Raw genomic sequence first — 21,257 nt, forward strand, 5'->3', positions numbered from 1 at the left:
ATCTGTTAGAGGAGGTCACGGAGAGGACGTGGCTGTCGGTTGATCCACGAGCTGGACCAGGGCAGTCGGAGGCTCCTCACCCCCGCCCCTGTCCTTGGAATGTACATTCTGCCCACCTTTTTCCACAGCCAGAGCCGTTTTCAAGGATGCAGCCTTGAGAGAGCAAGGTGGCGTTGAGACCATCTGGATGGTAGATGTGACTGAACCCAGGTAAAGCCTTTGTGTAAACGTTTAAGAGTCTGGCCAGGTATGCAGAGATCTCCTCCTCCGTGTACGAGCGCCAGTTTCAGATTTCACCCGGGAGACTTGGCGAGGTTCCTAATCATCATCGTCCCAAGTCGTACTCACATCAGCAAAACACTCTGCACTATCACCATTGGTTGGTGCAGAGGCTGTTACGGAGCAAAGCGCCCCTTGCCGAAAGCCACAGGGAGGCCAGATACTGTGGAGGCCTTCCGCGAAAAGAAAAAGCTTTATTGCAGGGCGGTCAAGCAAGGAGACAGGAGGCAAGGCTCAACTCTGTCTCCCCATGGCAGAGTGAGGTGGCTATTTAAGGGTCAGGGTTCTGGGGCGAGGAAGAAAAAGGGTGAGAGAGGTTCGTTCCAAAGTTTATTGATTTGCTGAATTCTTAACGCGCAGGCGCACGCATGCCCCCTGTCTCTCCGTGAGTCGCGTCTGCGAGTTTTAGGCGAGCGGGTATAAAACAGGTGGGGAAAATTTGGACTGTGATGTCAAAAGGTTACCCATTGGACAAGCAAGCTTCTTCTGCGCCGACTCTGATCGGCCACATAGGTTCCATCCAGTTTTAGCCAGTTTTGTTGCGTTGTAAGCGGAGAGGTTTTTAACAAGCTGTTGCCTTATCTGCTGTTCTGTAAGACAAGCTCAAGAAATTCTGTTAGTCGTCAGTTTCTGTTAACCCTATGGGGCACGTCTCAAGGTAGGGGGAATTTATTTCTTTCATTAACATTTACCAACTTTTTTCTTTTCCTCTGTTGTTTTTTTCTCTCCTTACTATAAAATCACTTCCTCTTCAACTGGTTCATTCGGCCGTGCAAATGTTCTCACCGCCCCATGCCCCCTTGCACTCTCTCTCTCTCTCTCGTCTTTATTAATAATCATGTATGCTTGTTTTATCATTATAGAGGTAAAGGGGCATTAAATGGTTCTGTTTCTTTCTTCGTTTTTGTATCACTCACAGAAATTGCAAAGCTAGAAAGATTTTCTTTGCTCTGTTTTCTCTCTTCCCCCACTAGCTCTCTGAAAGCATGTTTTTGTTTTTGTTTTTTATTGTATGTTCTATCATCTGGGACATAGAACAGTGCCTGCTACACAGTAGGCATTCAGTACACATATGTTGAATGAGTGAATTTATTTCTGAATCATTTTGATAAATTAGGAGAGTGTGCAGTGCATTCTAGAAAGAAGCCTGAGGACAGATGTTTTATACAAGAATGATATTTAAATATTTTAAAAAGTAAACCAATCTATGAATAGATAGCTATTAGTTAGTTATAACTAATTTAGCAACTAAATAAATATCTGAAATGAAATAACTGTAAATTTAACAAAAAAATTCAGTATATTATGGGATTGATCTTTGTCTTGTCCTATAACACCTCTCAGGCTCTGGGTTTTGAAAGTACCAATTTCCTGAATTAACAGCTAGTTGATTTTTGTCTCAAGATAATATTTTACATGTATGTGGCACTTTAGAGATTACAAAGCTGTTTCTTATATTGTCACACTTGATTATTATTCAAACTAAATGGAGAATTTCCTATGCTTTAAGTCAGGCTGTATGCTGTTGGATATAAAAGAAATAAATACTATGTCAGAATATGCTAGTTAACTTGCAAGATCTGTTTCTCTTTCCTTAGAAATAAGAACATTACTTTTACACTGGGCACAGATCAGCCACCTAAGAATCTATTTTTCTCAGCTCCCTTATAGCGCACTGTGAATATGTGGCTAAGTTTTTATCAATGAGATTTAAGTGACATTGTGAACAATTCCTCCCTTAAATGGAGGAGACATGCTCTTCTTTATCCTTTCCTACATCCAAATACCTGAAATGCATTTGTGATGGCTGGAGCTTTCACAGTCATTTTAGACCATGAGGGAAAAGGCCACAACCATGTCCATCTTATCCCCCGTTGTATTTTCAACACTTAGCACAAGCCACAGCATATAGTAGCTATAAAATTTAATATTTACCAAATAAATGAATAAACATAATTTCCTTGATTATATTCTTTCCTGCCCTTATTTTCTTCTTGGAGAAGCTTTGACCAGCTATATTCTAAGGAAGTAATTATAATACTAGAGGTATTAAAGGTCCATGTTTGCACAGTCCTGTGCCATGCAATAAATCATTTTTAGCCATTTACACAATTAACTAGTTTTTTTTTAAAGCTGTGTAATTATTTTGAAGTCCCCATTGTAGTTCTTGGGAGAGTTACTGTATATAAGGCTTTACCATGACATAAGGAGCTTGTGCAAGAGAATTTATATCAGCTAAGAGATCTATAAGGTTAGGACTAGATTCTCACAAATCTCCAACAGTTTCAATAAGATAAGTTGGGGAAAGTATGAAGGTGACCTAAGGAGACATTAAGTACAGTCGGAGCCAGAAGGTAAAGGAAGATTAATCTCTGGAGGGAAGTGAGGTCTGCATTGGGGTGTGATTCAGGGTGGGCTTCTGTGTCCTGGGCTATTGCATATGCAGTAGCTTTTACCCTTAGAGTTCTTATAGGTGTCATTCAGTCACTGGTAATTCCTGTGATATTATGACTAACTTTACTTAAAAACTACATTTTGATAGTAGCTGTCTCTGGTTGTCATTACATTATTGCTTTAAGATGTAAACTATATTAAAGCTTTTGGGAACAGATATCAATACATTATATGGTTATTATATTTCCAAATGATCATTTAGAACATCCTACACTTACAAACTTCCAAAATTCCTTAATAAATTGCTTGGTTAGTGTAGTATCAAAAAGATCTCAAGGCAATATTTATACAAAGTAATAGCATATCTTTCCTACCTTACTGGTTTGAAAGATAGAGTTCAGCAACGTGCCATAAAATAGCTTAAAACATTATGCATACCCAGTCTTACTGGATCCCAGGTGGACTCACTGCCTAATCTTTATAAAGGATCGATTTTTTTTGATGTGTGTTTAATGGTGGTATTTTTTTGTAGTAGCTAATGCTGAGATTTCAGGAGAGAAATTTGGTGCTGGAAATATATTTACTATACTCCGGCACATAAACCAAAAGCTATTAGACTTTAATGCTTTTTTCCCCTAAACTTTTTATAGCCTTTCATTTTTAATCGCTGCAAATCTGCTGATTTTATTTTAAGTAGATACTTCAAGACTGTGCTTTGTCAAAACAGACAGATGTATCATTAAATTCCCTCCCAAATTACACATTAGGCAATGTCTTTGTGTCTTTGTTCATGTACTACTGAGGTATTTGAATTTGTTATAATCTGGAGTAAAAAGAAGGCCAGAGAGGTGATTTACAGAGCAAAGAGCTCTATAATTTAAAATTGATTGTTCTGATTGCAAATGACTTTGTGAAATGCATATTAGCCAAAGTGAGGGTGGCCACAGTTTTGTGTGCTCATGTTTGCAGGTCTCTGTGGCACAGTTTTGCTGCAAGAAGCTAGTGGAAGAGTCCACACCAGAAGTCTCTGGAGTTGCTTTCCTGTCTATTAATCATCTCTTGATAGAAACGGGTGAGGGATAATTTGGGTAATTCTCAAATGTGCCTTTTCAATTGGGTTATGTAGTAACTTCCTATTAGTGCTGTAACAAATTACCATAAACAAAGAGGTTTAAAACAACACAAAATTTAGTTTCTTACAGTTCTGGAAGTCAGAGTCTGAAATGGGTCTTACTGGGCTAAAACTAAGGTGTCAGTAGAGCTGCATTCCCTATGGAGGCTTTAGGGAAGAATTTGTTTCCTTGCCTTTTCTGGTTTCTAAAGGCTGTCTGCCTTCCTTGGCTTGTGGCCCTTTCTCCATCTTCAAAGCCAGCAGTGTAGCATCTTCAAACTTTCTCTTACTCTGACCTTCCTGCCTTGTGATCACATTGAACCCACAAGAAAACACAGAATAATCTCCCCATCACAAGATCCTTAAGTTAATCACACCTGTAAAGTCCTTTTTGCTATGTAAGGAGACATTTTTACAAGTCCCAGGGATTAGAACATAGACATCTTTACAGAGGCCATTATTCTGCCTTCCACAGATTATTTAAATCTAATAATTCATATTAAGGGACTTCTGTATGTAAGCCCCTTTTCTAAAGCTGAGAGCCCATGATAGATTTCCAGAGTTGTTCCTGGACAACTCTGTCTGGAAAGCCATCTTTTTACCAAATGAGTCTAGTTAATGGTTTTAGTAAATGAAAAGAAGCAGAGATTATCTTGAGAAGAGGGGCCTACCTTCCAATAAGGGGAGCATCTAAGTAAATTGAAGCTCCATGAGAATGACATGCATATCATTGCCCATTGCCCCCACCCCGTGATACACAGGACAACGATGCCACATCCTTGTTTTCAGTGACCTTTTGTTTTCTCATCCCATGAAGAAAATTTGAATCTGTAATCTCAGAATTGGGTGAGAAAATGTTCCGTGAAAGGATGTCTGGTATACCATGGTTATCATGTTTACGGTTCACCTGCGTCAAAGATTGAGGTTAAAAAGGCAATTTGGGGATCTTCAGATAAAGCATCTCTAGATGGGAAAATATGAAAACTAGCACTGGAAGCCCTCATAATGGGGTTGATGGAGAAATTACATCAACTCTGGCAGCTGCTGTGTTCTGAGAGTGGTGTGGTTTACCGAGTTGTGTGAAATGACTGTGCCTCTCAGAGTAAGCAAAGCTACTGAGGAGAATCTAGCTGGTTCGAATGACAGGAGACTGACAGAAGAAACGCAAGCCCTGCATTTTATGTGCAGCCTGTCATTGGAGAAGCCTTTGCGCCGTTATTAGTAAGCCGTACTAAATCCTGAAAACGTGCTCTGTTTCTAAAACTGTCCTCACTTTTGGGACTAAATGTTCTTTCTGTTCCTTTTACTGCCTCCAGGTACATTTAAACGTCCCTTTAGTACCTGAGGTTTGTCATGTGTTGACCACTTCGGTTTTTGCTGAGCTGAGCGACATCCTGTTGGGTTTTGGAGGCTCCTCGATCAGTTCCTTACTGGAGCGCCCTTGTGGCCACTGAATGAGATTTTCTCTTTACCCACCAGGAAAAGATAGACATTTTTACATTTCTTTCCAGTTTCTTGGGACCTTAAACCCAAAGAAGGATCTGTGCAGGCCTCCCTGTTCGTTGCCATCACCAGAGTCATCTTAACTTTCTTTCTGGGGACAGATTCAGATACCTGATGTCAACACGGAGGGCAGACAGGAGTTGATGTTCTACTTTTAAGGTAGTTTTGTCTCTGCTTTTTCTTTTCTCATGTCAAGTTAGGAAAAGGAATTGATGTTTATTTTCAGAGCCTCCTTTTTCTCCATGTAAAGTATTGATCATTAATGTTCAAAACTTTAAAAATTTATTCTTCTACTCTTCCAACCTTCATTTGTTGAGGGTCTACTACATACAAGGTACTGTGCTTAGAATTCATAAGGATTCTATATCTGAGTCCAAAGGATAAGCAGAGAACGGAGAGAATACAGGTTCTCTCTGAGATTCTAGACCTGGGTTTGTTATGATGTCAGTGACACGTTGTGACCTTGAGCAAATCCTTTCCTCTCAGGAATTCTGTTTCCTCCTCTGTGAAAGGGGTTGGTGCTGGTTGATCTCCAAGGCCACTCAGCTGTGTGTTCAGATGAGTGTAAGGCCAGGAGTGCCGCTCTCGTTACCTGCCCTGTTTCCACTAGTGAAGGGGAAATCTTAGGGAAAGGCAGGATGGTAAGATTCCTTCCAAAAGATGACACTTTAAGGGGAACACTCCCTTTACCATTCCAGGACAAAAACTTTCCCCCTCTTAGTATATATAATGCCAGGAATCATAGACAAAATCTGTTTAAAATAAACCCAAGGCAAACAAACAAATAAAATGCTTAGTTATTGCAAAAACAGGATGGTAGCAATTTTTAGAAAATTAACCAGCTTGTTTTTAAATTAAAAAGGTAGCCCATACTAAAAAATTTAGAAAATAATAAAAAGCAAAGAGGAGAGGGATAAAATTTAGCAATAATCCCACTGTTCAGAGATATTCATTGTGAGCAGTTTAGTGTGCTTCCTTAGAGCCTTACGGTTCTTTGTAGTCCTGACATAGACTGGATGTTTGTGTCCCCCCAAGATTATATGTTGAAGCCTGACCCCAATGTGATGGTATTAGGAGGTAAGGCCTTTGGGAGGTGATTAGGTCACGAGGGCAGAGTCCTCATGAATGGGATTAGTATCCTTAGAAAACCCACAGAGCTTCCCTGACCCATTGTGTGAGGACACAGTAAGAGGACAGCCATTTATGAACTGGGAAGCCGGCCCTCACTAAACGCCAAGTCTGCCAGTGCCTTCATCTTGAACTTCCCAGTCTCCAGAATTGTGAGAAGTAAATTCCTATTGTTTTTAAGCCACCCAGTCTATGGTTATCTGTTACAGCGGCTCAAATGGACTAAGACAAGTCCCAATTAAAATTAGGAATGTGTTCCCTATAATACATCTTTTTTTTTTTTTTACATAACACTATATTGTCAATAGTTAAAAAATAATATACATCTATTGTTATAATTTTGGAAATTACTTAATAACATAAGGAAGAAAAAATAAACACCTTAAACTTCATCTTAATTCTCAGATAGTGGTGATTTTTTGTCTCTCTCACTTTCTGCTTCATGCTTTATTTTTCTCAAAGATCTCATTTGAGTCTCGGTACTATTTTCAGACAGCATTGTTTCTTCAGAGAGGCATGGCATTTTTCTTTTTAAGCACGGGTAGAACAGCATGTGGTTCCTGCCCCGTGGACACTTCCCTTGGCTGGCACAGTGATTAACCTGGCGTCAATTACACTAAGTGCTATTTAAGGAGGGAGGACATGCAACCTGGAAGTTAAACCATTAGCACTAAATTAAGGCCATTGTGAAACAGTCAAGACACCTTTTAGACACAAATACGCTTTGTTCTCTTTCTGCTTGACACAGAGATTTGGTGATTTCATCCAAGTTAAGCTGAGTTGGTCAGGTGGATATTTGAAGAAACATGGTTACTAGGACCACCTTTCCTTGCAGGAGAAATGTCTTCTACTTTGTGCTAAGGCAGTGGGTGCCGTGCTGTTCAGGGTTCACAGAGAATTCACTCCCTCCCTGCAAAAACACACTTACGGTGCATATTATTTGTACTCTGTATTAAGCTTTGTGTGTGTGTATGTGTGTATGTGTCTGTGTATGAATGTGTGCCCACAAACACAGGTGACAGTTCATAGACACCTAGGCATTTTTAGGTACAGAAACTCAAGTTATAAGTAGTATAGAAGGAATTTATAAAGGGATTTGAAGTCAGAATGGTTTTTATTGGTAGTTTATATGTGCATTAATCTGGCTAATTGTGATTATTTTCTTATATGGAAGGTTTTAATATGTAACACAATTTACAATAGCCATTTATTATTATTTTTTGAGGACCTACCATGTGTCAGGCATCTACTAAGCATTGGAGCTGTAGGAGTGAACAAATAGACAAACTCTCTGCTCTCTCAGAATTTATGGTCCAGTGAAGGGAGGCAAAGAAAAAAGCAAACAAATAAATTAAATAGATGTTAATAGCTGCTTGGAAGAGACAAAAAAGCAAGGAGAGACAATAAAGCAGGGGCATAGGGAGTGTGTATGAATGTTGGTGGGTGTTGGTGCGGAAGGGTTAGAGGGTGGGTATTTTAAGTAGTGTCAGGGGGCTTCCCTGGTGGCGCAGTGGTTAAGAATCCACCTGCCAATGCAGGGGACACAGGTTTGAGCCCTGGTCCGGGAAGATCCTATATGCAGCAGAGCAACTAAGCCCATGCACCACAACTACTGAGCCTGCTCTTTAGAGCCCACGAGCCACAACTACTGAGATCACGTGCCACAACTACTGAAGCCCACGCGCCTAGAGCCTGTGCTTCACAACAAGAGAAGCCACCGCAATGAGAAGCCCATGCACCGCAGCGAAGAGTAGCCCCCACTCGCCGCAACTAGAGAAAGCCTGTGTGCAGTAATGAAGACCCAACACAGCCAAAAATAAATAAATAAAATAAATAGTGTCAGGGAAGGCCTGACCATATATGGGACGAATCATGCACATCATAAATGTGAGTAATAAGGAGGCATGTGAGTGGAGACCTGCAGCACATGAGGAAGGGAGTCATGCAGGCATCTGGAGAAGAGTGATGTAGGCAGAAGGATCATCATGTGCAAAGGTCCTGAGGCAGATACACGCTTGATGTATTTGAGGAAAAGCAAAGAGGCCTGTATGGCTAGAATAGGGGAAGTGAGGAAAATAATGGTAAGAGGTGAGATCAGAGAGGAATCATGGTTCTCAATTTTAGTAAGCATTTCTTTTGGATGCTGTGTGCATATCATTTCACTCGTACTTTGACCCAGTGTGCTTTGATTCCTGGGGGAAATCGTACAAGGGAAAGTCCAGCCAAATGGACTGGTGGTCGTTTGCTCTCCTGTTTTGGTAATCTGAGAGGGTGTATTAGTGTGTTCATTTTCCATTGCTGCAAAACAAATTACCACAAATTTGGTGGCTTAAAACAATGCCATTTATCACCTATAATTTCTGTGGGTTACAAGTCCAGGCATAGATTAACTGGATCCTCTGCTCATGGTCTCACAAGCCAAAATCAAGGTGCTGACTGGTCCAGGTTCTGATTTGGAGGCTCTGGGGAAGAATCCGATCACGAGCTCATTCAGGTGGCTGGCCACATTTTGTTCCTTGCAGTTGGAGGACTGAGGTCTTTATTTCCTTGCTGACTGTCACCCACTCTCAGTTTCTAGAGTCCACTGCAGTTCCCTGCCACATGGCACCCTCTGTCTTCAAAGCCAGCAACGGAGAATCTTCCTCACATCAGATCCCTCTCATAGTTCTAATCTCTCACGTCAAGAAGGGCCCAGTCTCTTTTAAGGGTTCATCTGATTAAGTCAGGCCGGTCAAGGGTAATCTCCCTATCTTAGAGTCAACTGATTAGGGAATTAATTACATCTGCAAAATCCTTTCATAGCAGCACCTAGATTAGCGTTTGTTTGAATTACTGGGAGAAGGTGTACGGGTGTACATACACCAAGGGGCAGGAATACTTTCTACCATCTTAGATTTCTGCCTACCATAGTGGGGAAACCTACAACTAGAATAGACTGTATGTAAGAGGGGAATGTTTGTGGCTAAATGTCCTTAGGCACACTCAGACCCAAGTCATCCACATTTACGTTGGAAATGGGTGAAGTGGGTGAGGTTGAGGAGGAGGGACATTTTACAGGTGCTGACTTGGAATCACCACTGCTGAAGGTGTGAGCAGTGGGGAGAGGAAGCTGGCATTTGTTGAGTATGATTGTGTGCCCCCTGCTGGAGGGTGTGAACACTGGCATAAATAGGGAGGGGTAAGAGGCGGTAAGGGGTAGGGACTGCATAGGGAGACTGAAGATTAGGGATCAGAAAACACAGAATTATGAGTAGCCTCGACAGTGAGTTTTATCTGCAGGGGCTATCTGGTTCGAGCATATGAGGAAAGTGAAGTTCAAAGAATAACATTTGAGGAGAGGTGTGGCCAGGACGCCAAGCCAAGCCTTTCCCAAGCCTCCTATAGGTCTGCTAATGCTGGTCAAAGTGTGCTCCATGAATTGACAACGTCAGCATCACCTGGGAGCTTCTTAGACATGAAGAATCTTAGGTCCCACCTCAGACCTTCTGAATCAGAATCTGCGTTTTATCAAGATCTCCAGGCGACTCCGTGTGCGTTAAATTTTGAGAAGTGCTGCTCTGCCCTATTGGCCCGAGGAGGAGACCTTTTGTCTAGACTTCTCAATAATCTGGCAAACGTTCTGCAACCAAGGCAACCCCCGAGTCTCCGATAAACCAGGACAGTTGGTCCTCCAGCCTTCTGTCATCGAAGGCACAGTTAGTTATAACTATAAACACCTGCTAGATGTCACTGCTCTGGCCCTGTGCCATCCCCTCCGGTGCTCCCACTGTCACCCAGGGATTATGTCACTCCTAGAAAAGGCTTCTCACAAGAGGAGAGCTATATAGAAAGTAATTTGAGATTCTTTGGGCTGATAGAACTTCTTACAAATATCCAGCCAGAATAGTGACCATGGCTGTCATGAACTCATTGAGTGCCTGTTGGGGATGAGAACTCGTGAGGCAGGACTCAATCTGTGCAAGTCGATCTAGCAGAAAGGTTCTCCCTGGGAAGCCAAACGCTCTGAGGGTGGCCCCGTGGGAGCCGGCTGGACTGGCAGGGGCCGTCAGTCTTGTAAGCTGCTTCTCTGGCTCTTTAGAAATAGTGAGTCTGTCCAGTGGAATGTGACTAAATGGCTTGAAGTTACCAAGCTGAGTGCCAGCTGAGGGCCTGTCCCTGCTCAGCAAACCTGCCAGCAGCCTCCACTCAAAACCCCTCGAACAAGATGAATGGCCAGGCTACTTTGGAACTTCACCGAAGCTCCTCCCTCTCCCAGGATGACGTGTCAGGCGTCTGCTATGCTGAGATAATGATAGAAACAGTTGTGGATTAATGGGGGTAGACTATGGGCCAACTACAGTGCTGAGTATTTGACTGTGTCTTCTCTTGGAAGCCTCACAACAGTTCTAGGCAATAGTTTATTTCACAGATGGGGAAACCGGGGTTCAAAACGGAAAATAACTCAGAGAGCGAGTAGCAGGCCCAGCATTCTCACCTGGCTCTTTCTGACCCCAAATACATGTTCTTAACATCGCACTAATCTGAATTTGCCTTCGCGATCCTTTACCCGCTGCAGAAACAGTCCACACAGGGACACATGCTCTGGCAGAGGGGCATTTGTAAGCATCGCATCTGAGCACAGCCCAGCCCACCAAACCTTAAAAGTTGCCCTCTCCTAGAGGAGGCAATGAATAGGAAATTTATTTCAAAATTTGAAAGATCTGTAATCATCTGTGTTCCTAGTACCCGATCAACAACTATGTGCGGGCATGCTACGTTTGGTAAATACAAGAATGACAATATCCAGCATTTTATAATATGTTATGGTTTACTCCCACATACTATCTTCATTTGTCTTCACAATTATTCGTTGTATACATAGAAGAGATATTATTTCTACAGTAAAGGAAACTGAGGCTGAAAAGTGAAACTGGACTTGCCCGAAGTCATACAGCTAAGATACGGGTGAAAAACTCAACCCTGTGTGTCCTGACTCAGCATTCTGTGCTCATTCCATGAGACCACAACTGTGGTGACAAGTACAACTACACGTGGCAGCGTGTCCTGATCACAGCTCACTGTCTTGGAGGAAAGTACTACTGGGCAATAGAACCCGTGATAGTTGGCATAATACATGATAGACTCAAGTGGTCTTTGAACCTGTGAGTTCCATCTGGATGACAGCATTTAGAGCTTATAAGGTGTGTTCACAGAAATTATCTAGTCATATGCACCCATCTTGTGAGGTACATAGGGCAACACTGAAGCCACTCACCACAGATGGCTATCAGTCACTTGAAATGTGGCAGCCCAGATTGAGATGTAAATGTAAAATACACACTGAGTTTCAAGGACAGTAGGAAAGAAAGTGTAGAACATCTCTTTGATAAGTTGTTATATTGACTACATGTTGACATAATTATATTTGTCTATGTTGGGTTAAATAAAATATAGTGTTAAAATTATTTCCACCTGTTTGTTTTTACTTTTTAATGTGGCTACTAGAAAATGTAAAGTCACCTATGCAGCTTGCCTTTACATCTCTTGGACTTGCCTAAAGTCCACAGTAAGTTGATATCACAGTGAAGAGTAAAAGAAGTCCCGCAGCCCTCTTTCCAGTTAGAACACTTAAGAGAGCAGTACCTTTAGTCAGTGATTGACTCTGCACGGCTTAAAATGTGGGACCCTGTGGAGCAGTGCTTCTCAAATTTCATTTGCAGACAGAACACGAGCAGGTCTTGTTAAAATGCATATTCTGGTTCAGTAGGTCTGAGGGTGGGACCTGAGGTTCTTTATTCATAATGAGCTCGCAGGTGATGCTGATGCTGTGGTCCATGCTCCTGCTTTGAAAAGCAAGAATCTCTAGAAGATGAGCAGAAACCACATTTCTGCACAGGGGGCTTTCAGTGCTTCTCAAATCATGCCATGAACACAAAAACTGAGGCCGAGACTGCCCCGGTGCTGAACACACCCATTCAACCTGTGTCAGGCACTGAAGTAGCCGAGGGCAACAAGCTTGTGTATGGATTTCAAATATGTGATGCCCAGAGCCGTGGGAGGAGTGAGAGGGGTGTGGTGTGCATTGTGCGTGCATGTGTAGTTGGGGGTGGACACGAGGAGCTTGACCAGGTGAGCTGTTAGAGCCAGGAGTGCCTTTTCAAAATTTGGGTTGTTTGTGTGTTAACAGCCCTTTGAATTCTGCTATACAATTTTCACGTCTACATAGAGCTAGAAGTTTTTTGTTTTTTGTTTTTTAAATGACTATATGATATTTTCCTAAATGAGGCTTTAGGTGAGAAGCTTACTGGGGAAAAGTTTTGGTTGAACCAGACAGCAAATAGAAGCTGTAATAACCCCTCTCATCCTTTTAGTTAAAAATGTTTCTAAAGTCAGCCTGGAATTCCTCTTGGGTTAGTCCTAGTTAAGTTCAGTTAATGAAACTCAGATATTTTCTCTCCTTTGTTTCCCAGTGTTTTGTTGGGAATTTTTCTTTCTCACAGCCCCTGAGTATTACCTGAGACAGTCTAATTCTCCTTTCCCTTTCCTTTTTTTTCCCCTTTCCTCTCCCGTCCCCTCCTCTCCCCTTTGTATCATTTCCTTGCCATCTCCTTTGGCTTTCAGCTGCTTGTCTCAGGGGCTTGTTTTTGTGCTGGAGGCTTGGGCTTGGATGAGGCTGTCATAGAGCAGTATCTGTGTGCAGCCCTTAAGACCTGAAGTGCGCTTCTTGGAGCAGAGTGCCTCTGTCTTGATGTCTTCCTCAGCGTGGTGGATCTGGAGTGCAGCTACGGGAACTCTCATGTTCTCGTTGTGCTGGAGCCCCCTCCGTGAGACCTTCTCCAGTATCAAGTGGGCGTTCTTCCCGGGGGAAACCATTTCAGCCAAATTACGTACAACTTTCTCTCTTAGCATTAAGTTATTGTTATTTTTTAGCCTCTTGCCTCTCCTTAAATCCAACATTATCGTGTAGCCATCTGGGGAACTAAGCCTTTATTTTGCAATTTGCAGAAAATTCCGGTAAGAGCTTGGTGTAGAGCTCATAATCACTTGTTGATTATGGATGTTGTTAGGATGGCAAAAACTGGTGTTTGCAAACCAAAGCCAAGAAGCCAGTAGATTATATCTGAGGAGTAGTTGGCCAGTGGGAAGTATAGTGCAGGTGGCTTTCGAGAATAGAATGCTGTGTCTGTGTTTTCTCATGCTTTATGTTTTAATATACTTTATTTTTTAGAGCAGTTTTAGGTTCACAACAATATTGAACAGAAGGTTCTGAGATTTCCATTTACCCCCCTGTCCCTACACATACAGAGCCTTCCCCATCATCAACATTCCCCACCAGAGTAGCACATTTTGCAATTGATGAACCTACACTGATACATCATTACTATCCAAAGTCTGGAATTTATCTTAGGTTTCACTCTTGGTGCTGTATATTCTATGCGTTTGAAAAAATATACACAGATGTGTATCCACCATTATAGTATCATACAGAATATTTTCACTGCCCTAAAAATCTTCTCTGCTCTGCCTGTTCACCCTTCCTTCCCCACAACCCCTGGCAATCCATTGATCTTTTTACCATCTCTGTAGTTTTGCTTTTTCCAGATCTCATATAGTTGGAATCATACAGATTATTATTTTCAGATTAGCTTCTTTCACTTAGTAATAGGCATTTAAGGTTCCTTCGTGTCTTTTTCTGCCTTGATAGCTCATTTCTTTTTAATGCCAAATAATATTTCATTGTCTGGATATGTCATAGTTTATTTATCCTTTCACCTACTGTACAGCATCTTGGTTGTTTCCAAGTTTTGGTAATTATGAATAAAGCTGCTATAAACATCTACATGCAGATTTTGGTGTGGACGTAAGTTTTCAACTCCTTTGGGTAAGTACTAAAGAGTGTGATCACTGGATCCTATATGTTTGGTTTTGTAAGAAATGACCAAACTGTCTTCCAAAGTGGCTGTACCATTTTGCATTCCCATCAGCAGTGAATGAGAGTTCCTGTTGCTCCACACTCTTGCCAGAATTTGGTCATTGTCAGGATTCTGGATTTTGTCCGTTCTAGTAGGTGTAGTAGTATCTTCTTATTGTTTTAATTTGGATTACCCTGATGGCATATGATGTGAAGTTTTCTTTGTTCTCTCCTTGGTATGAACGCAATACATGCTTGAAACTATCCAGCAGTTTCCCATCTCATTCTATGCTTTTATTACTCAGATGAGGGTGTGGCTTGCCGGGGCTTAGTTTGGGTCAAGGACCCAGAGATGTCAATATTTGCAAACATTCTTTAATCAGAAGCATATAGATTGTGTATCAGTCAGGGTTTGGTCAGTAAAACAGAAGCTACCCCAGGTATCTGAAGTAGGAAAAGGTTGAATAAATGGTACTGGAGTCAGCATAATTGGAAGGCCTTAGGTTGGAAGGGGAGGGTAAAGGGAAGCAAGATTTCTGTCTAGAAACCAGGAAGAACAGGCTTACGAGAAGCCATCACTGTGGCTTTAGCTGACTTCCACATGGAAGAGTGGATGGCTCTCGGGAGGATGCCTGATAGCCTCACGTAAAATCCTTGCCATGTCTGTCATCTGCTGATACATACCCACATCCTGGTCTGCAGCTGCCACTTAGAGCATAACTGGCTCTTCTTCTCTTCTGCCTCAAAGTCTCAAGCAAATGCTTCTCACTGGCTGAATCTAACTGGGTCTACTGGCAAGGGAGCCTGGGAACAGTGGGTTTTGAGCTTCTCATCCCCGCAGTACAGAGGAGAGCTTAGAAAGTTTGGAAGGGTGTGCTTTTCAACAACAATATCCAGTGCGGACTGTGCATTCATTGATTAGGGAATTCCTGCCAATCATAAGCCGCCTGACATACTGCAACAGCAAATTTTAAAATCTGAACCTAGGGTAGCTAGTGGGTATCCTGGCTAATGTCACTAGATCCACCCTACAGGCTTCTTCCTTGTCCCACGTAGCATTTCCAAATGTGCCTCTGGAATGAGTGTCTGGGAGCGTGCCAGCCACTGGATTCCCTTCTCCTCGGAGTGCAGTGAGTTTGTTTTTCCTTCACTGGAAAACCCAAGAAACTCTTCCCTCCAAACCCTTGCACTCTCCCTTTCTCTCAGGTGTGCCCTCCCACCTGACAGGTGCTCTGGGAATAACATTGGCTTCACTTGCTTGCAGGTGTGCCTGCAGCCAGTGGGCCAGTGGCCCCAAGCATCCAGGTCTCAATGTTTCCCTGACCATCCAGACATAGGCTGAGGTGGGAGGGCAGCAAGGAGTGCTGAGCCGGAGGGAAGCCTTGATAATACTGCACGGAGGTCAGAGCAGGCAGATGAAGTATTGTCCTGACTTCCCCACTAGAGCAGAAATGAGGCAGAACAGCTTGCCGGTGATCGCATGATTGCCGTGGTGCTCGTGACCTCTCCTGGTGAGTCAGCAGCAGCCCTGCCACGAATAGATCTTCGGACAATGGCTCCTCTTCCATTTTGCTCACACGGCTTGGAGACATTGGTCTCAGCTAGTTTGGGGCACATCCTGCAAACCAGTGTTCAAAAACAGAACCAGCATCATCTATGAATTGCTCTCAGGCCTTTTTTTTAGTCCTATTATGTAATGTTGAAGGGCCTTTAGACAGATACAGTCATATAGTTGGCTGGAGATTGTGAAGTCAGGCCAGTGAAAGGAAATCTCGTGTCCTCCTGGGTCATAGGAACATGAAGATAGTGGCACTCTCGTTAGCCTGGAGTGGTCCAGTAACAGCTCGGAGCATCAGTGCATCATACTTCTCTTCCGAGAGACAACGTGCTTCCCTCCTCTCCTAGTGACCCCAAGAACTTCCACTTCCCCATTGGACATCATGATTGGTCACTGAGAAGTACCCTAAGACACTCAAAGCCATGGTCTTGAATTTTATGGAGGGTGTCAAATTCTTTCTCTCACCACAAAAACTGTAGAGCTCTTTGGATGCATCTCTTCGTTAGATGTTTGACTCTTCAGAATCCTATTCACTGTAAGGAAAACAGAAATTTCACAGGCAAGTACGTCATACTCTTTCACACCCCCATCATTGCTAGCAACACAATCTGAGGATTTCACCGAAAAAATGCTTCTTCCATCTGTGGCCTGTTGATTCAGGAACTGACTTCAGTTCCTTTATTATGTCCCCTTGGAGATTGCAGAATCACTTATTTTATGCTCTGTGCTATACACCGTTCCTCTCTTGATGTCTGAGGACCCTTCCCTCCACATCGAGGCTCTCCTGCTCCACAAACACCAGCCTCCCTATCCCCTCCACCCGCACCCCACAGACTCCTTCCCTGTGCTTCCAGATAATGCACAAGCCACTTTGATTGGGATATGATCTTTGAATATCCTGCTAATAGTTATCCTCTATATTTTAACCTTAAGGCTTCTCAACTAAGTGATCTCTACTTATGAGTGCATTTCCTAACTCTTCCCACTGTTCTTTATTCCTTGAAATCTAGTTTTTGCACTTGCAATTTGCCTAAAACAGCATCATTTATTTATTTATTTTTGTTTGAGAGACATACATTTTCACTGTCCATCACAGGATACTCCTTTAGAGCCATTTCAGACCATATGCTCTTAAATAATAATTCTGCATTTCTAAAGAATTCTGTACTGACAGCACTGATTCAGAAGCACAGACACATTTTATTCAAGATAGCTGATGAAAAAGGCTCTATTGTCAGGTAATCCAGCCTGCAACAACAATATGTGTTCAGCTAGCAATATGTTCAGAGCCCACCCCGATGGTATGTTTGAATTCCAACTCCCTGCCCCTCTCAAAAGCCTAGTCTTCATATACTGCCAGCCTATATTCTCCTTACAGTCTAATGGGACTGTGTTTCATTGTCAAAAAATACTACAAACTACATCATCATTTATTCTTAAACATCTCTATGGGCTACCCTGTTTCCAAACTCAGTACTGTTTTCTCTATATCATCTCTGACATATTTGCTCAAGTCAGCTATCCTGATGCTTAGCTGTAGCTGCATAACAAACCAACCCCAAACTCGATGTAAAACAACCATCAGACATTATTGCTCACACATTTTGCAGGTTGTTAGGGATTTGGCTGATAGAGGATGGATTTGGCTGGTGGCTCTTGCTTCAGGCTGTGGCTGCTGGGGTAGCTCTGCCGTACACTAAGGTCAGCCAAGGAGGCTCTTCCCCACATTTCTGCCATCCTCTCCCATGATCAGTGAGCAAGCTGGGGCATGTTCTTCTCACGGTAATGGCAGAGACACAAGAAGCTGAGTGGAAACATGGAAAGCTTCTTAGAGCCTAGGCTTGGAGCTGCCACCTTGTCACATGTTCCCACATGCTGTTGGTCAGAACAGGTCATATAGGTAAACCCAAAGTCTAGGCAGAAAAGTACATTCATCTCTGATGAGCCCGTGGCAAAGGTTGGATGCAGGGAATTGAAGCCAACCATTCAGGGTATCACACCTGAGACCATCTCTTACTCTGGCTTTTGTGACTCTACACTACTCTGAGACTCTTACAAGGTTTCCAGTGACCTTTCACTGGATCCTCTAATTATGTAACTATGGATTTTCAGCAATACTCTTGTTTCTTGTACTATGCTCTTCTCTTCATTAATAATACCTTTAAATTCAATTATTACCTCAATGGTGAAGTACCCTTCAGATATGTATTTCAAGCCCAATTTTCTCACTAGTTTTAGTTTGTTTCCTCTACTGAGATTTTCGTTTGTGTAATTCACTGTCATCTTAGGTTCAACAATTCTAAAAAGAATTTATCATTTTCACCTAAAAGCATCTTTTCCCCTTACTTTCTTTTTTTTCAAGTATTTATTTATTTATTTGTGCCAGGTGTTAGTTGCAGCACGTAGGCTCCTTAGTTGCAGCTCGTGGATTCCTTAGTTGCAGCTCACAGGCTCCTTTGTTGTGGCATGGGAACTCTTAGTTGTGGCATGCATGTGGGATCTAGTTCCCTGACCAGGGATGGAACCCAGGCCCCCTGCATTGGGAGCATGGGGTCTTAACCACTGCACCACCAGGAAAGTCCCCCCCTTACTTTCTTTTGACCCTTGTCAGTGGGACCACCATTACACTTTGGAGTTGTCATTTTTTCTTCTATATTCTTTACACTCCAAATCATGCACCACACTAGGTCTTAACAAATTTTCTTAAGAAATGGTTCTCCTATCTTCCTACGATGGCTTCTGTTTTCCTTACCCTCTCCCCACAACGAGTCAAGTTCTATACCCATCTTGTAAGGGTCAACACACGGTCAAGCTTTCTGTGAAGCCACCTTCTCTGACATCTCTAGATTTCTTTGGTTTTCTTTGCTTTTGAACTTCAAAACAATTTCTAATCTGTGCTATAAAAGTTATCAATATTGTCAATTATCAGTTCAGTGATAGCTGGCATAATTTGATTTCTTCAGTTTGTATACATCTACTCTCCCCAAATAGACTGCAACCCAAGGAGGCAATGTGTTGCATTGAGGGAGTACAGGATTTAGAGTCAGGCAAACCTGGTTCGAGTCATATTTGGCTTCTTATTATCTATAAGCCTTGAGAAAATTACCTCTCTCATCTACAAAAAATGGGTTATTTACACTAAAGAATCTTGGGAAGGAATGAAAGAGATCATGTATGGAAAGCAGTTAGCACACAGTAGGCTCTCAATAATGTTTTGGTTTCCTTCCCACTTTCCTTTTATTTTTTCCCATGGCTTCTTGTTGCTGTTTAATATTACTGTGTTCTCTTTACATGTTTTCATTCACTCTTCTTATTTCTAAAGCAAATTCTTCAAGTTAAGAAATCTGTGTCCTTTGTATCTAATAGTTATTTGCATTTGTGGAAGGTATAAATCATGTGGTCTGAAAGTCTTCATCTACAAGATAAAAAAGCCTTTTCCTCCAGAGTGTCTAGGAAAGAGAATCTGCTTTTAGGAGAGCTCACTGAACTGTGAACTAATTGAAGTTTCCATTGAATGCTTCCTCTTTTGGATAACTTTTTTCTACCCTGTTTAGGAATCCATTCACTTTTCTCCCAAAAAAACCATTTTCTCAGAGAGTATCTAATATTGGTCATTTCTTGTTGAGTGTGAATTTTAGCCTGGGTATTTTTTCTCCTGGGCCTCTCCTTAATGATCGATTGATCGATTGATTGATTTTTCTGTGATCAGCGGCTTTTGTCTCCTTGCAGAGATTGCGTCACTCCGGGCCACACCATCCATGGGTATGTCCAAAAGATGCCCACTACCCTTGTTTCCTTACGCACTGAGATGGAGTAGTGCTACTCACTTACTAGCAGCAATTTAAGAAAATGCCCTTTTCCACATGACTTGGATGAAAGCTTCTTGTTGGTTTGTAGCTTTGTAGCTGACACAAAAGTGGGAAAAATAGAAAGAATTCAAAGTGCTATTAGTAGGATAGAACAGCTAGAACACTGGCATCATACTCATAAGATAAAATCCAAGAGATAAAGACCTATATTTAGTACCAAATAAACTTGACCTTATAATATTACAACCAAACAAAAACGAAGAGACAAAAACCCCTAACACAATGTGATTCTGTCTTGGTAAAGGTACAGAGTTACCCTTTGTTAATGGAAATCTTAGTCCCATTTTACTAGCTACATCTGGAGTACTGAGTTAATTCTGCATGACACACTCCAGAAAGATCTCTGACAAACTGGGAGCAGTTAGAGGAGGTCATCCAGGGAATGGAGGGTCTGGAAACGCTTCGCGACAGGAGGCACAGTGCAGAGCATGGCTCTAGCTGCCTCAGTATTGGGAGGTCTGCCTCTCTGGATAGAGTAGCCTTGCTTTATTCTGTCCCAGAAGACAGGACCAGTGCTGTCAAATAGTGGAAGGTCTGCCTTGTAAGGGGCTGAGTTTCCTGAAGTTTCAAGCTAGAGCTCAATGGCCACTTGAAAATGACAGTGACCACTTACATTTACTGATTACCAGGCTTTAGTATAAATAGATACTGTTGATACATATGTATATTATATGTATATATTATAATACAGGCTTTCTTTACAAAATTGAAAAGATAGAGGATATAATGAAAAGCATGTGTCCCTTCCATCCCTAATGCCAAGCTGTTCTGCCCAGAAGGAACCAATGATACCAGTTTCTAATGAATCTTCCAGAGATGTTCTATGTGTACATACATATGAGTGCACACAATAATTGCATTTTTTATGGTGAACAGATTATACAAACTGTTTTGTACCTCATTTTTTCACTCTAGATACAGATATATTAATTCTCACAACAACCCTAAAAGTCAGGTCCTATAATTATTCCCATTTTAGAGATGAGGAGGTGAGGCTCAGAGAGTTTGTTGCCCAAGGTCACACAGATAATTAGGGGCAGAGCTGGGATTCGAATCCAGGTATTCCAGTACCGTTCTGTCTCTAAAAGGTGGTCTGCATGGGATTCCCATGTGGAGTGTGCACTTAGCCTGCATGTGCTCTAAGTTCCCTTTCATCTCTAAATCTTTTTCATAGAGCTAGTCCTTGGTCTATAAGTAACAGTTAAACATTCATATAGGCTTCATCTGTGCTTTGGATAATTTCATAAATTTATTTGAATCCTGTGTATTTTAAGTATTATCTGGAGGTGGAGCAAAAATAATATAAAAATTAGGGCATACAAGTGATTTCCTCTTTCTTGAGAAGTGATTGTACATCCAAAAAGGTTATAATATAACCTTTTTCTTGAATCATGCAATAAACCCTGGAGTTCTTTCTAAATCTCTGGGAGTTATTAGAGTTGCTCTGAATGATTCAGATGGGAGAACAGAAAGAGAGGACATCAGTATTTGGTGAGCATTTTGTAGATTCCAGGAACTGTGTTT

The 21,257-nt window shown here is 42.0% G+C and overlaps 1 long non-coding RNA gene across 1 annotated transcript in view; it reads left to right on the top strand.

Moving 5' to 3' along the window:
* The first annotated feature begins 901 nt into the window (after nt 1-901).
* The window catches only part of LOC133093306 (uncharacterized), a 57,055-nt gene continuing 36,699 nt past the window's right edge, over nt 902-21,257 (top strand). The window contains exon 1 of the long non-coding RNA XR_009701254.1: nt 902-937. This is a non-coding gene — a long non-coding RNA (uncharacterized LOC133093306). The remainder of the gene's footprint in view (nt 938-21,257) is intronic.

The sequence above is a fragment of the Eubalaena glacialis genome, chromosome 6 (genome assembly GCF_028564815.1).
Source record: "Eubalaena glacialis isolate mEubGla1 chromosome 6, mEubGla1.1.hap2.+ XY, whole genome shotgun sequence".
NCBI lineage: Eukaryota > Metazoa > Chordata > Mammalia > Artiodactyla > Balaenidae > Eubalaena > Eubalaena glacialis.